General features: G+C 38.0%; 1 protein-coding gene and 1 pseudogene across 8 annotated transcripts in view; both read left to right on the top strand.

The window, feature by feature from the left end:
• Positions 1–12,453, top strand: part of GRM7 (glutamate metabotropic receptor 7) — a 1,009,633-nt gene that overhangs the window by 458,994 nt on the left and 538,186 nt on the right. The window lies entirely within an intron of this gene.
• LOC119510323 lies at positions 5,284–6,257 on the top strand (annotated as a pseudogene).

Below are 12,453 nucleotides of genomic sequence, written 5' to 3' on the forward strand. Positions count from 1 at the left end.
AGCAAAGGTTTCTTGAGGCACAAATGATGTACTTTGGGTTAATCCACAAAGAACCTACAACTGACACTTTGCAAATGGTTTATTCTGTAATTTCTGTCTCCTTATATAAAGACCAGTTAAGTAGATGTGGTCTGGAAACACACAGTCCTGGGGGACTTAACAGGCATAAGGAAAACCTTTTATCACCATTGCCAGATTTGCAGGTAAGAATGTGTTCCTTTCAAGAGATATTAACTTGGCACCTTTCGGGGACACTGAATTTACTCTGAAAAGAAAAAAGAAAAAGAGTCTGTTCTTTTTGTGTTGGCAGAGGTAGTAGAGAATGGTTCTCTCTGGCACCCTCAAATTTACGTAAGCTCCTTTTTTTTTTTTTACCTCTAGGCAGGTAAGAGGTAACATAATTGATGAGGCTTTCTGGATCCCTGTATTGGGGTCTTACTAGAGCAGGTAAGAAACACTGGGAATAAAATTTGTTTTAAAATATAGGTTTGAAAAGAGAACAAGGCAAAAATCTCCAGGTTCATTTTTTTTTTTTAAATTTAGCATTTTATTCTATGCAAATCTAATCCTTTTGCAGTGCTAAAACAGGTATTGTATATGACTTTGTGATCAAATTGAGAATATTTCATAAAACTTCCTTTTGAGCTTCATACATCTTCTGTCTTATTGGGGGATAGATTGTTTTTAAATTGTTAGAAATGGAGACCTCAATGAATTGTGACTTTTCTCTCTATCCCCTTTCCTTCAAAATTTTCCCATGTCATAAATTTTGATGGATGGAGCCATCTATTGCCATGATAATTTATCTGCAGGCAACCATTTTCTTTTTGAGATTTCATGGGGTTTTTTTACTAAAGTTTACCTATGAAGGCTGAGGATTTTTTTTTTTCCTTCAAGTGTTCTTTAAAACTTTCCTAGCATCAGCATCACCTGGGACGTTGTTAGAAATGCAGAATTTCAGGCCCTACCTAAGCCCTATGGATTCAGAATCTGCATTTTAACAGCATACTTGCCTGATTTCTATGCACATTATAGTTTGAGAAGTGCAGTACTAAAACAGTAGAATTCTGTCTGCTCTGAGGTTTCAACATTTGTTTCTCTTAGTCAAGATGATGGAGTAGATCAAATTTTTCCAGGATTAAATTTGACGATGGCTTTTAAAAGAAAAAATAGTTTATTAGTTTCCTATTAGGTGCTATAACAAATTATCACAGATTTAGTCATCTAAAATAACACAAATATATTATCTTACAGTTCTGGAGATTAGAAGTCCAAAATGGATCTCACTGATCCAAAATCAAGATGTGCACAGGGCTGTGTTCCTACTGGCGGCTCTAGTGGAGAGTCCATTTCCTGGCCTTTTTCAGCTTCTAGAGGCTACCCGAATTTCTTGGCTTGTGACCCCTTCTTTCATCTTCAAAGCCAGCAGCACAGTGTCTTCAAATCTGTCTCTGAATCTACTGCCTCCCTCTTTCACTTAAAAGGGCCCTTGTGATTGCACTGAGCCCATTGGATAATCTAGGATAATCTCCCCATCTCAAAATTGCCCAATTGGCAATGGTAAGTGCGTCTGTAACCTTAATTCTCTCTTGCCATGCCACATAATATATTAACAGTTTCCAGAGAGTAGGATATAGGCATCTTGGGTGGCCATCCTACCTACCACATATAGGATTTTTTTAGTCAGTACACTATGAGCAACAGTGATTAAATATAATTAGGAAGGTATATTTTCTGCAAGATGTCTCAAAATCTTTAATATACTAATACCACATTACAAAAAAGTGAGAGTGAGATACACTGAGATTTTTGCCTAAATACATTAGACTATACCCTTTGTTTTGGTTTGCTAAAGCTGCCAGAATGCAAAATACCAGAAATGGATTGGCTTTTACAATGGGGGTTTATTAGTTTACAAATTTACAGTTCTAAGGCCATGAAAATGTCCAAATTAAAGCATCAGTAGGATGACACCTTCTCTGAGGGAAGGGTGATGGCATCTGGGGTTCCTCTGTCATATGGGAAGGCACATGGCTGGCTCCACTGAACCTTCTCTCCTGGGTCTAGCTTCTGGTTTCAGTGGCCTTCTCAAAAATGGCTCTGTGATTCTGTCTTAGCTCCTATGGGTCCTTGCTTGTTTCTCCCGCGGCTAAACTCTGCATTACATGTTTTAGCTTCTCTCCAAAATGTCTCTCTCAGCTTCTGAGCTCTTTCTCTCCCTGAGCTGTCTTAAAGGACTCCAGTAAATCATTGAGATACACCTTGAATGGGTGGGGTCACATCTCCATGGACACAATCTAACCAAAGGGTCCCACCCACAATAGGTCTGCTGGCCCGAATAGATTAAAACAACATGGCCTTTTGTGAGGTACATAACAGATTCAAACCACCACACCTTCTCTTATGGGAAATGTTAAGAAAAGACCTAGTTTGGGAGGTATGACTCAGAGGAATTTACAAAATCTGACCCATTCTTTGTTTCCATCTAACAAGGATTAACCAAAACAAACTGGAGACCTGGACTTGAAGATTTAGGACTAAATTTTTCTAATCAGATATATTCTGAAGACATTTTAATTGTAGATATGTCACTTGACCCCTGTTTCACTTCTGCTTATTTGGGAAACCTACATCTATATTTTGAGCCTACTACTTACTAGTTATATGTCCTTGATCTTAATCTCTGTTAAGTATTAGTTTCCAAGCTCTGAGTTGTTGGGATGGTCAAGAATGTTATCTAGATTCAGTCAGCCTGGGTTAAAATGCTAGTACTGGCCACTTCTTACAATGCTAGTACTGGCCACCCTTAGCGTGTGCCACAGGAAATGGTATCTAATCTCTTTGTGCTTTGGTTTCCCCATCCATAAAATGAAGGAGAATAATTTCAAGCTTATTAAAGTTGTTGAGAACTTAAATTACACAATGCATATAAAAAGCTTGATAGAAAGTTTGGCATACACTGAGTATTCAATAAAAGTTTTGATGAGATTTTTGGTGGTTATTATTGCCATTAGTATTTGAAAATAATTTGTAAACACCAAGGTCTTCTGCAAACAAATAAATAATATTGGAAAGAAAAATTCCATTCCTCATGGAGACATTGATTTAATGGATATGAAAGAGTACTTTTGAAATAGACTTTAAAAAATTGAAAGCATTCTAAGTTCAGATTTACTGTTCAATTCAAACCAAGGAGAAACATTTAGCTGGATAAAGATGAGTTTAGTTTTAAAGGATCAGATGCATTATGTGGCAGAAATACTTTTATCAAGAGTATAATGTCTACACATATATAGCCACACCACTGAAAGAGTCTTTAAAGTTCCACAGATGGATTTTTACTGGCAGTTAAAAAGTTCACAAAGAAGAATTATTGACACACATAAAGCACTTGAGCTGCTTTTTTTTTTTTTTTTTTTTAAGGAAAGGAATGGGGTTCCTGATCCAATATTTTATTTTGAAATTCTAAGAAATCCAATTTTGTATGAAAGCTGATTCAAGCAACGTATTAATCAAACCAATTTAGAAGATTAGGGCTTATGATTAAAAGTACTGTATATACCTTTGTAAAGTGACAGTTCAAATATAACTGGAACAGCAGTGTCAATATCTTCCCTTAGAGGAGGAAACATAATTGGGAATCTTAATTTGTCTCTATTGTAGCCTAATAACTCAATTAAGTTGTGATAGAAAGATGAGCTTTGAAGGAAATCGAGGGAAACACACTAATTTTCCTGGGTTTAATTAGCTAAGTAGAAATCACAATACTCATAATCACAGAAGCATGTAGTTACAAAATCCTGATTACCAAAATACCAGAGTGTGTACCTGCAGGAGTGTAGAGAGAATAGTGTGTGGGTAGGTGTGGGCTTGGGGATATATACACACACTCTCTTGGAGGTGTGCACACTAGTACAGAGGACCAATGCTGATAGTCAAAATGCACAAATCGATTAAAAAACATCAGTACTAAATCACATAATTAATAGGATGAGATATGGCATGTTCTTTGAATGCAAATGTTGGACCAGATGTATTTATCATTTGTGACCCATTCTGCATCTCCATTCCAATCTAGATTTAATTAACACACAGTAGAGCACACTAGGAGATTTAGGGCTGGCTTTTCACCCTCTGACTTGCGTTTACTCCAAATCATAGCCATTGCTATATTCCATTTATCAAGATGTAGTCAAGTATTTGCATTATATAATTAGTCCTAGTTTTCAAATCAGGTATAATTAGCTACTGGTTAGTTTTAGATGAATCATTCTTCACTTTCTCATGCCCATTCACATACACACACATGCACACACACAATATCGTTTATCTTGATAAAAATAATCATCATAATATGAAATGAATAGTAATAATGGGTAGAAAAGGAATGCAGACAGTGAAAACCTTATTTTATTGCATGTCATATGTATAGTCATGTCTGTAATAAAATTATACTTAAGTAAATAATATAAATATTATAGTGTATAAGAGGAGAAAGTAAGAGTTAAAAACTTTTAAAATGCATGAATGTCCTTTTAAGAAAGGGAAAAACTTATACCTACATATTGGTCAGTCTGTTGCAGTAACAGATAATAGCATCACAGTTTTTGTTTTGGGTCTTTAACTTGTGCGTATTTGTTAATTATTTCATAAAAATCAATCTTCTTTGCACATTGATGTTCAATGGACAGTACAGCCAGATTTGCCAATCTATATTGGCATAGATATTGGTTCATAGAGGAGCAAAGAACAGTTTTTGTTTATTTTTATTTAATTTTTTTTCTTCCAAGAATCAACAGATATCCAAATAGTTAGGAAAAGTCTTTACTGTAAGTTTGACTGAAATTAATAAAATTTATATTCCACAGTAAATTCCAGAAATTGTCTTTCCAGTGTGTCTTTATTTCTTTGGGATTGAGTTTTCAAATATCTCCACAGTTGGAAAACCTCTTATAAAATGTCTTTGTCAGAAAATTCATCGCAAACTTCCAATAAATTTGGTAAAAAAATTTCGGAAGTTTTTATTTTTCTGCAAAACTAAATGGAAACAATGGTGAGTGATACCAAACATTGACATTGGCCATTGCTTCAGAACAACTGACAGAATTGAAATATTTCGTGTGATGCCTTTTTCAAGTTTTCAATTATTGTGCTATCACTGATTATTTCAAATGTTCTGTTTAAACACAAGTATGTTTAAAACTGGAGGAATTGGGAGAAGCGGCTACAAAGCCGAGCGGAGGAGTCAGGAACCCAAGTGCAAGCGATTGTTGGATGAGCACCATGGCCAGGACCACCACCATAGAGGCGGTGAAGCGCAAGATCCAGGTTCTACAGCAGCAGGCAGATGATGTTGAGGAGAGAGCTGAGCACCTGCAGCGGGAAGTGGAGGGAGAAAGGTGGGCCCGGGAACAGGCTGAGGCTGAGGTGGCCTCCTTGAACCGTCGGATCCAGCTGGTTGAAGAGGAGCTGGACCTGCGCTAGGAGCGACTGGTCACTGCCCTGCAAAGACTGGAGGAAGCAGAGAAAGCTGCTGATGAGAGCAAGAGAGTATGAAGGTTATTGAAAATCGGGCTTTAAAAGATGAAGAAAAGATGGAACTCCAGGAAATACAACTCAAAGAAGCTAAGCACATAGCAGAAGAGGCAGATCGGAAGTACCAGGAGGTGGCTCGTAAGTTGGTGATTATTGAAGAGGACGTGGAACTCACTGAGGAACTAGCTGAGCTGACAGAGTCCCGTTGCTGAGAGATGGATGAGCAGATCAGGCTGACGGACCAGAACCTGAAGTGTTTCAGTGCTGCTGAAGAAAAGTACTCTCAAAAAGAAGACAAATATGAAGAAGAGATTAAGATTCTTACTGAGAAATTTAAGGAGGCAGAGACCCGTGCTGAGTTTGCTGAGAGATCAGTAGCCAAGCTGGAAAAGACAATTGATGATTTGGAAGATAAACTGAAATGCACCAAAGTGGAGCACTTCTGTACACAAAGAATGCTGGACCAGACTCTGCTTGACCTGAATGAGATGTACAGCACCCCAGTCCCGCCCTGGCGCTGCTCCTCCCTTTCACCCCGACTCTGCCTGAGGCCGGCCTGCCCGAAGCTGACCTTTAAACTGAGGGCTGATCTTGAACTGGAAGGCTGCTTTCTCCTCTCGCCGTGCACCCACCCACACACCCACCCACCCATCCCTGCCCTGTGTCTTTTTCACCAAACTGCCTCGGCCTTTCCCAGAGGTTGCAACTGGGCTAGGGGCTGAGCACTTTTGGGAACAACATTTAAGGGAATGTGAGCATAATTCAAGTGTCTTTAAAAGCATGTTGTGTTGTGTACATTTTGTAATTACCCCCCTTTTTGTTGTTGTAGCAATCATTTGTAAAACATTCCAAATAATTCCACAGCTCTGAAGCAGCAATCTAATCCCTTTCTACTGTTTGGAAAGTAAGTTTTCAGCTTAATACATATTGCTCTCTCCATAGAGGAGGGAAAGAGGTATGGGCCTGCCTCACTGAGAACCAAACATAGTCCAGGAAAAGACTCCATTGTGAGAAACCTCATTGCTCTGTAGAAAACACCAGCCAAACCAGAAAGGTGATTCCAGGAGGTAGCCTATTAAAAAAAAAAAAAAAAAAAAAAGTACTGTTCAGGTTTTCAGCTTTAAGGTATCTTAGGGCAAGTTTATTATTTTTTTTTCCTCATCAAAAGTGACCAAATTAATATGGTGAGACTTCTGTCTGACACCAAATCTTTGTCCCCTCCTTTCTCTACCCCCTCCACAACAGCTACAGAATGGATCATGTGCCCCTTATGTTGGGGTGACCACTGATGTACCCTCCTGCCTCCCTTTAAAAAAGGAAAGTAAAGAAAATTACATTTTTGCCACTGATTTAGCCATATGAAAAATCTTATCACCCTTTTCTAGGTCTGAAGCTGCTGTCTCTTAAAAGTGCCATCTCATGCTTTGTATCAGCCAGTGATGGAGAAATCTTGAATAGCTTATGTACAAAACTTTTTTTAAATTTTATATTATTTTGAAACTTTGCTTCTTTGAGGTTGGGGTGCACTGGCCACCCCATCTGGTTGTGAGTGCTCTCTACAGTCAGGGCTGGCAGTATGCTGATCTTTTGCAATTTCTTTCCCCACCCAGGTTCCCCCTTTTTGGTGAGGTTTCTGTGAGGTCTGTTAGGTGTGCATCCTGCAGCTTATTGGCTTAAAATGCACCCTCCTTGGTGTGATCTCTTTTGGGGGCAGATTGGGAAAAAGAGAAAACATTAATGCAACTGTTTTGATACTGAAAATTGACAAATTTCTTTTTGAAATAAAGAACCAGTCCCTCCAAACAAAACAAAACAAAACAAACAAACAAGGAAAAAATATTGTAGGAGTTGGAGGCCTGAACTGTGCCTAACCATTAAGAACTTACTCTTCAACTCTTGCAGGGAATTTATAAGCACGTGTTGCTGAATCTGCATGTGTCAGATGCTAGCTGCATAATTGAGAGTTCTCCGAATTCACTTTCATGCAGGACACAATGTTTATTAAAGCACAAGTATTAAAACTGATGCTAATTTGGACCTTAGCTGTATATTTCTGCAGCAGTTGACTGCGTTTGTGCTACAGCAGCATAGTTGAGTAGCTGTGACAGAGCCCATGTGGCCTGCGAAGTCCAAACTATTTAGTATCTGGACAGTTACAGGAAAAATGTACCAACTTCTGACTTCAACCAATAAAAGATTTTTGAGGGAGGAGTGTTTTTTCCCTGACATCATATAGAATTGCTGTCTGCTGGTTATGACAAAGGTCATATGGCTTTTGTTTCTTTTTAAAATTCTCTACAAACAGTGCTCCCACTTATTTTGCCTACCCATTCCTACCAATCCCATCTCAACGTGCCTCTGAATAAACCTGTAGGAATACTGTGAATTTTTTATTGAACGGGACGGTGCATGAATACCAAATAGGGCCTGGTGCATAGTAAAACTTCCATGAGTATCAGTGGACTTTCCCTCTGTGAGCTTAAAATCATAAATTATAAGGAGAGGTGGTCCAAAAATATAGAGGTATTTGAGGAGCTCCAGACTGGCGTTAAAATGTTGTATGGAACAGTATACATATATTGCTAATATTCATATAAACTCCTGTACCCCCGATGGCCATGCCAGTCTGTGTGTGTATTTTAGGGCTTACGAAAATATCAGATGCCTCTACTTTCCACATAGTGTTTTGCTTTTATTTTGCATGCCCTGTGGAGGCAATTTTGGGAACCATGAGATGGGTGCCAGTGCAATGGTTTTATCTGTCTTCTACTTGAATGTGAGTCTCTTAGTTTGCCAGAGTTGCTATGAGAAATATAACACAGTGGGTTGGCTTAAGCAGCCAGCATTTGTTTTCTAATAGTTGTGAAGGCTAGAGAGCCAAAATCAAGATGTTGGCAAGATCATGCTTTCTAGCACAGTCAGCAGCCTTCTGGTGATGGCAGTCCTCTGTCCTGTGGCAATTTCTCTTTCCTCTGTGGCTTCTGGCTTCTTCCTGTGGTTTGCTCTGACTGATTGCATCTGAATTTCCTCTCTTTATAAGGCTTCCAGTCATATAGATTAAGACCCACCATGATCCAGTTTGGTCACACTTAAATAGGATCTTAGAAGGTCCTATTCACAAATGTGTCCATTCCTTAACTGATAATACAGGCTCAAAGGATCCTATTTACAAGTAGGTTCAAACCCAAAGCTACATGGATTTGCTTTAAGACCATGTATTTTGTTGGGGTGCATGATTCACTGTACCAAATGGATGTCTTCAAAATTCTATGTGTTCTTGAGTCTCAGACTTCGTGTAAGCCTCTGGGGCCTAGTGATAGCAGAGGGAAAAGCCCAGGTAAATAGTAATGAATGACCATCTGATCAAAGGAAGGGAACATTTTGGCAAACTTTTTTACTTCCTCAAGTAAAAATCTGCCAATCTGTGATGAAATCCTATTACAATTCCCTTCTGCCTTAAATGAGAAATAGGGTAGGAAGAAACTCAACCTTCTATTTACAAAGGCATATTTGCATCAGTCAGCTATTGCTGTAATAAGGCTGCCTAACAAACAACTCCAAAATTCAGTGGCTTACAATGAACAAATATTTATTTCGCACTGACAGATGCGAAAATAGGCTGGAGGTTCTCTTAGTTCAGCTGAGAACAGCTGGATTTGACTCCAGGTTGCAACTTAGGTTCAGGTCTCTTCCTCATGTTTCCTCATTCTTCTGAGAGCAGTGTTTACACAGAGCAATTTCTTCTTATGGTGGATGGCAGAAACACAAGAGGACAAAAACAAAAAAAAAAGCCCCTACTTACCTGCTGGCCACTAGCATTCACTTTTCAAAGCAAGTGCCAAAATTGGCGGCGTGTTTGCTTTGCCTACTGCATAGAGAGGCACGCTCAACCACATGGCACAGAGTGTAGCAGTATAATGCTATTAGTGGGAAGGAATGCAAAATTGGAATGGTAATCTAATTTAGCACACCACATACTAAAAATAGCAAACAAAATTCACACAAAGTTTTGAAGGAGACATTCCAACGATTTTGCATTGTCTCTAAGTTCAGATTTTCCACATATCTTTCAAGAAAGGGCATATCTGTCTTTGTATGTCTCACAAACAGTGATCGTAATCAATCTATTCCAATGATAGGAGATAATTGTTATTTGAAATAATGTATGTCAGTGCCAGGTGTTTTAAAAACCATTTGTGATTTTAAGGAGACCCCATAACAATGTGGTTAGAACAGTGAAAAATCTTCACTACTGTGAAAGTAAGGAAAGAAGAAAACAAGGCAAAAGGTGAAGGGTGGGAGAGAGAGAGGAGGGAGGGAGGGAAAAGAAAAGTCATAAACTAGAGATACCTTATTGATAAGACAGCTTTAACCTTGGACTGAGATGAAGAGAGGGTTCTTGATTATTTCTGTTTTTCCATCCTTCCACTTAAGTCTCTAATTAAGGCATTTGAAAGAGGCAAAACCCCTCTTGGGAAGGAAATTTGTGAGGGCTAGCTTAAAGCTCAAAGCTCACATAATCATAAAGATAATTGCTTGGTTTAACCTAAATTATAACCCATATTCATTGTTACAAGATTACATATTTTTTCTTAATATTTTGCATTAAACATTTAACGTCTGGTTGATTAGACTGTGTTTTATATAATCACATTTCAAGATGTAATTTGGCGTTTGCTTGACCAGTTGGTAAACCTGAGGCTCATGTGATTACTGACATACTCTGGGTTGACGTGATGTTGTGGTATCTAGAAATATTAATTCTCCTATATTCTTTCCTTGTGAGCATTGCTTGAATACTAACTTGGAACTTTGTTTATCAGAGGCAAGTGATATGCAGGTCTCACTATTTCAAAAGCATGGGTTTCCTTTTTATGCAAGGAACATGGCCTCCTCATTAATTTTTATTTAAGTCTAAATTTCAAATAACCTTTTGAATATACAATAGTAAAGATGAAAATGATGGCTCATCCTCTCATTTCTTTTTTCTTTTTTATGAACCAAAATAGAAAGCCTTAAAACTGGTCATGTATCATTTAATCACCACTGTCTCTTTCTAGGACTTTCTAGGATATCTGCATGCATATCTCTTCCTCTCTTCTTTCAAGAGTGTTGCAAATGGTTGATCAGATTTATGTTCAGGTTATTACACGTGTGATTTTATTTATTTCTCTTGAATATATTTGTTACTTGAGAATGAAAAATCTTTCTTTTCTATTATCAAATCATAATGGAAGTTAAAATGTCACAGAAGACAAATAAATTTGAAAATACTGAGGAAAATATGTCATCCTTGGTTTACTACGGCCATATCTTCTTAGAACAAGACTTCAGGTTTCTCAGGTACAGCTTTGGGGTAAATCACTTAGGAGGTGGTCAGAGCTGGATCTGTTTCCTGATTTCTGAATAGAGAGCTTGCACCCCTTGGAACCATCATAGTTGATGCTGTGGAAGAAAGTGAATAAGGCTGATTTTCAGAAAAATACTGTCAGTAAGCCCATATCCAATTTGCAAATGGGTACACCAGCCTCTTCTGGAGAGATTTATTATAGTAAATGACTCTACACTCTCAAGGTGACCCAAGAACGTCCAAACTCGATGGTCCTTTTCATGGCTTGACTTCTTGTGGGAATTCTCAGAAGAAACAGAAAGACGGTGAGCAAGGTTTCTCCGAGGACAGAGCAATAAATTGGAAGAGGGGGAAAATCTACTTCAGATGTCCTGTCGTGTCCAATACATTTGGAAAACTCAGTGAACTCTTTGCCCTGTGCTAACATTTGATCTTCTGGAACTTTGTAAACATTTATGCCGAGCCGTCTGCTTTGGTCATAGAAATAAGAACTACAATGTGAACCAGCATCCTCATTCACCTGTCGTGTAAAAGAAGAATCACCTGGCATCAGGCTTTAAATACCATACTTCTCAGTGAGGAAAAGGAATAATTTCCCTGGGTTTTGTGAAAAATGATGATGGTAACACATTTTTAAACCCATTAAATGCAGGTTTCATTTGTTCCCACTTCTTTGGATTGGTACATACATGTTGATAAGGTTTCTTCAACAATGATAAATGTTCAAATTCTTTGAAAATGGCTTTTATTGATATGTGTACTCTTTCAAATCTTAAGGGAGATAATAGTTTGCTGCAGTACTGATATATCAGCAGGGACACTCTTAGAAGAGAGCTGCAATAAAGAGACAGAAATAACACAATTATTTATCTTTTAGCATGCAGAGGTCACTATTTCCATGACAGTTAACCATATTATATAACTAATTTTGATGTCCAGTGTGGCAAACTGTTAGCCAGAGTGATAGTGTAATTGCATGAAACTAATGCATTTATTATGTTCTTTACAAAGTTAAATTATATGTATCTAAACATTGCATCAATCATTACCTTGCTGCATAGAGAATGAGCCTAGACAGCTGAGGACAAATTATCCTTTTCATGTTGGCAGAACTGCACACTCAATTATTTTTCTCCTTTAAGAATATATAAACAGAGATGTAATTGTTTGGAAGGGTTGAGTTTAAAAATATGGCACTGACCCATTAAATGAAAAGATACATTCAGCAAAGTGTTAACTAAAAACGTTAACTATTCAGAAGAGTTTGATAGCCTAGAAGACCATGCAGAAATTTGAATTATTCCATGTTTTTTTTTTCTGCTTTACTGATTCATTGGAAGAAAGATGGAGTAGAGTGAGAGGCAGGAGATGGGGAAAATCTCATCAGAATTCCTGAGAACTGGTAGGGAAATAGCTCTGGACTGATGTCAGGTGTTGTCAGTTTTTGTCCTGGTACTGCCTTTAGCTGTGTAACACTGAACTTATCAACTTAATTTCCAAGCTCCAGTTGCCTCTTCCTCTATAAGATGCACCAGTATCCCCTCCTCTCGTCACCCTATGACTTACTA

Source organism: Choloepus didactylus, chromosome 1, assembly GCF_015220235.1.
Source record: "Choloepus didactylus isolate mChoDid1 chromosome 1, mChoDid1.pri, whole genome shotgun sequence".
Classification (NCBI taxonomy): domain Eukaryota; kingdom Metazoa; phylum Chordata; class Mammalia; order Pilosa; family Megalonychidae; genus Choloepus; species Choloepus didactylus.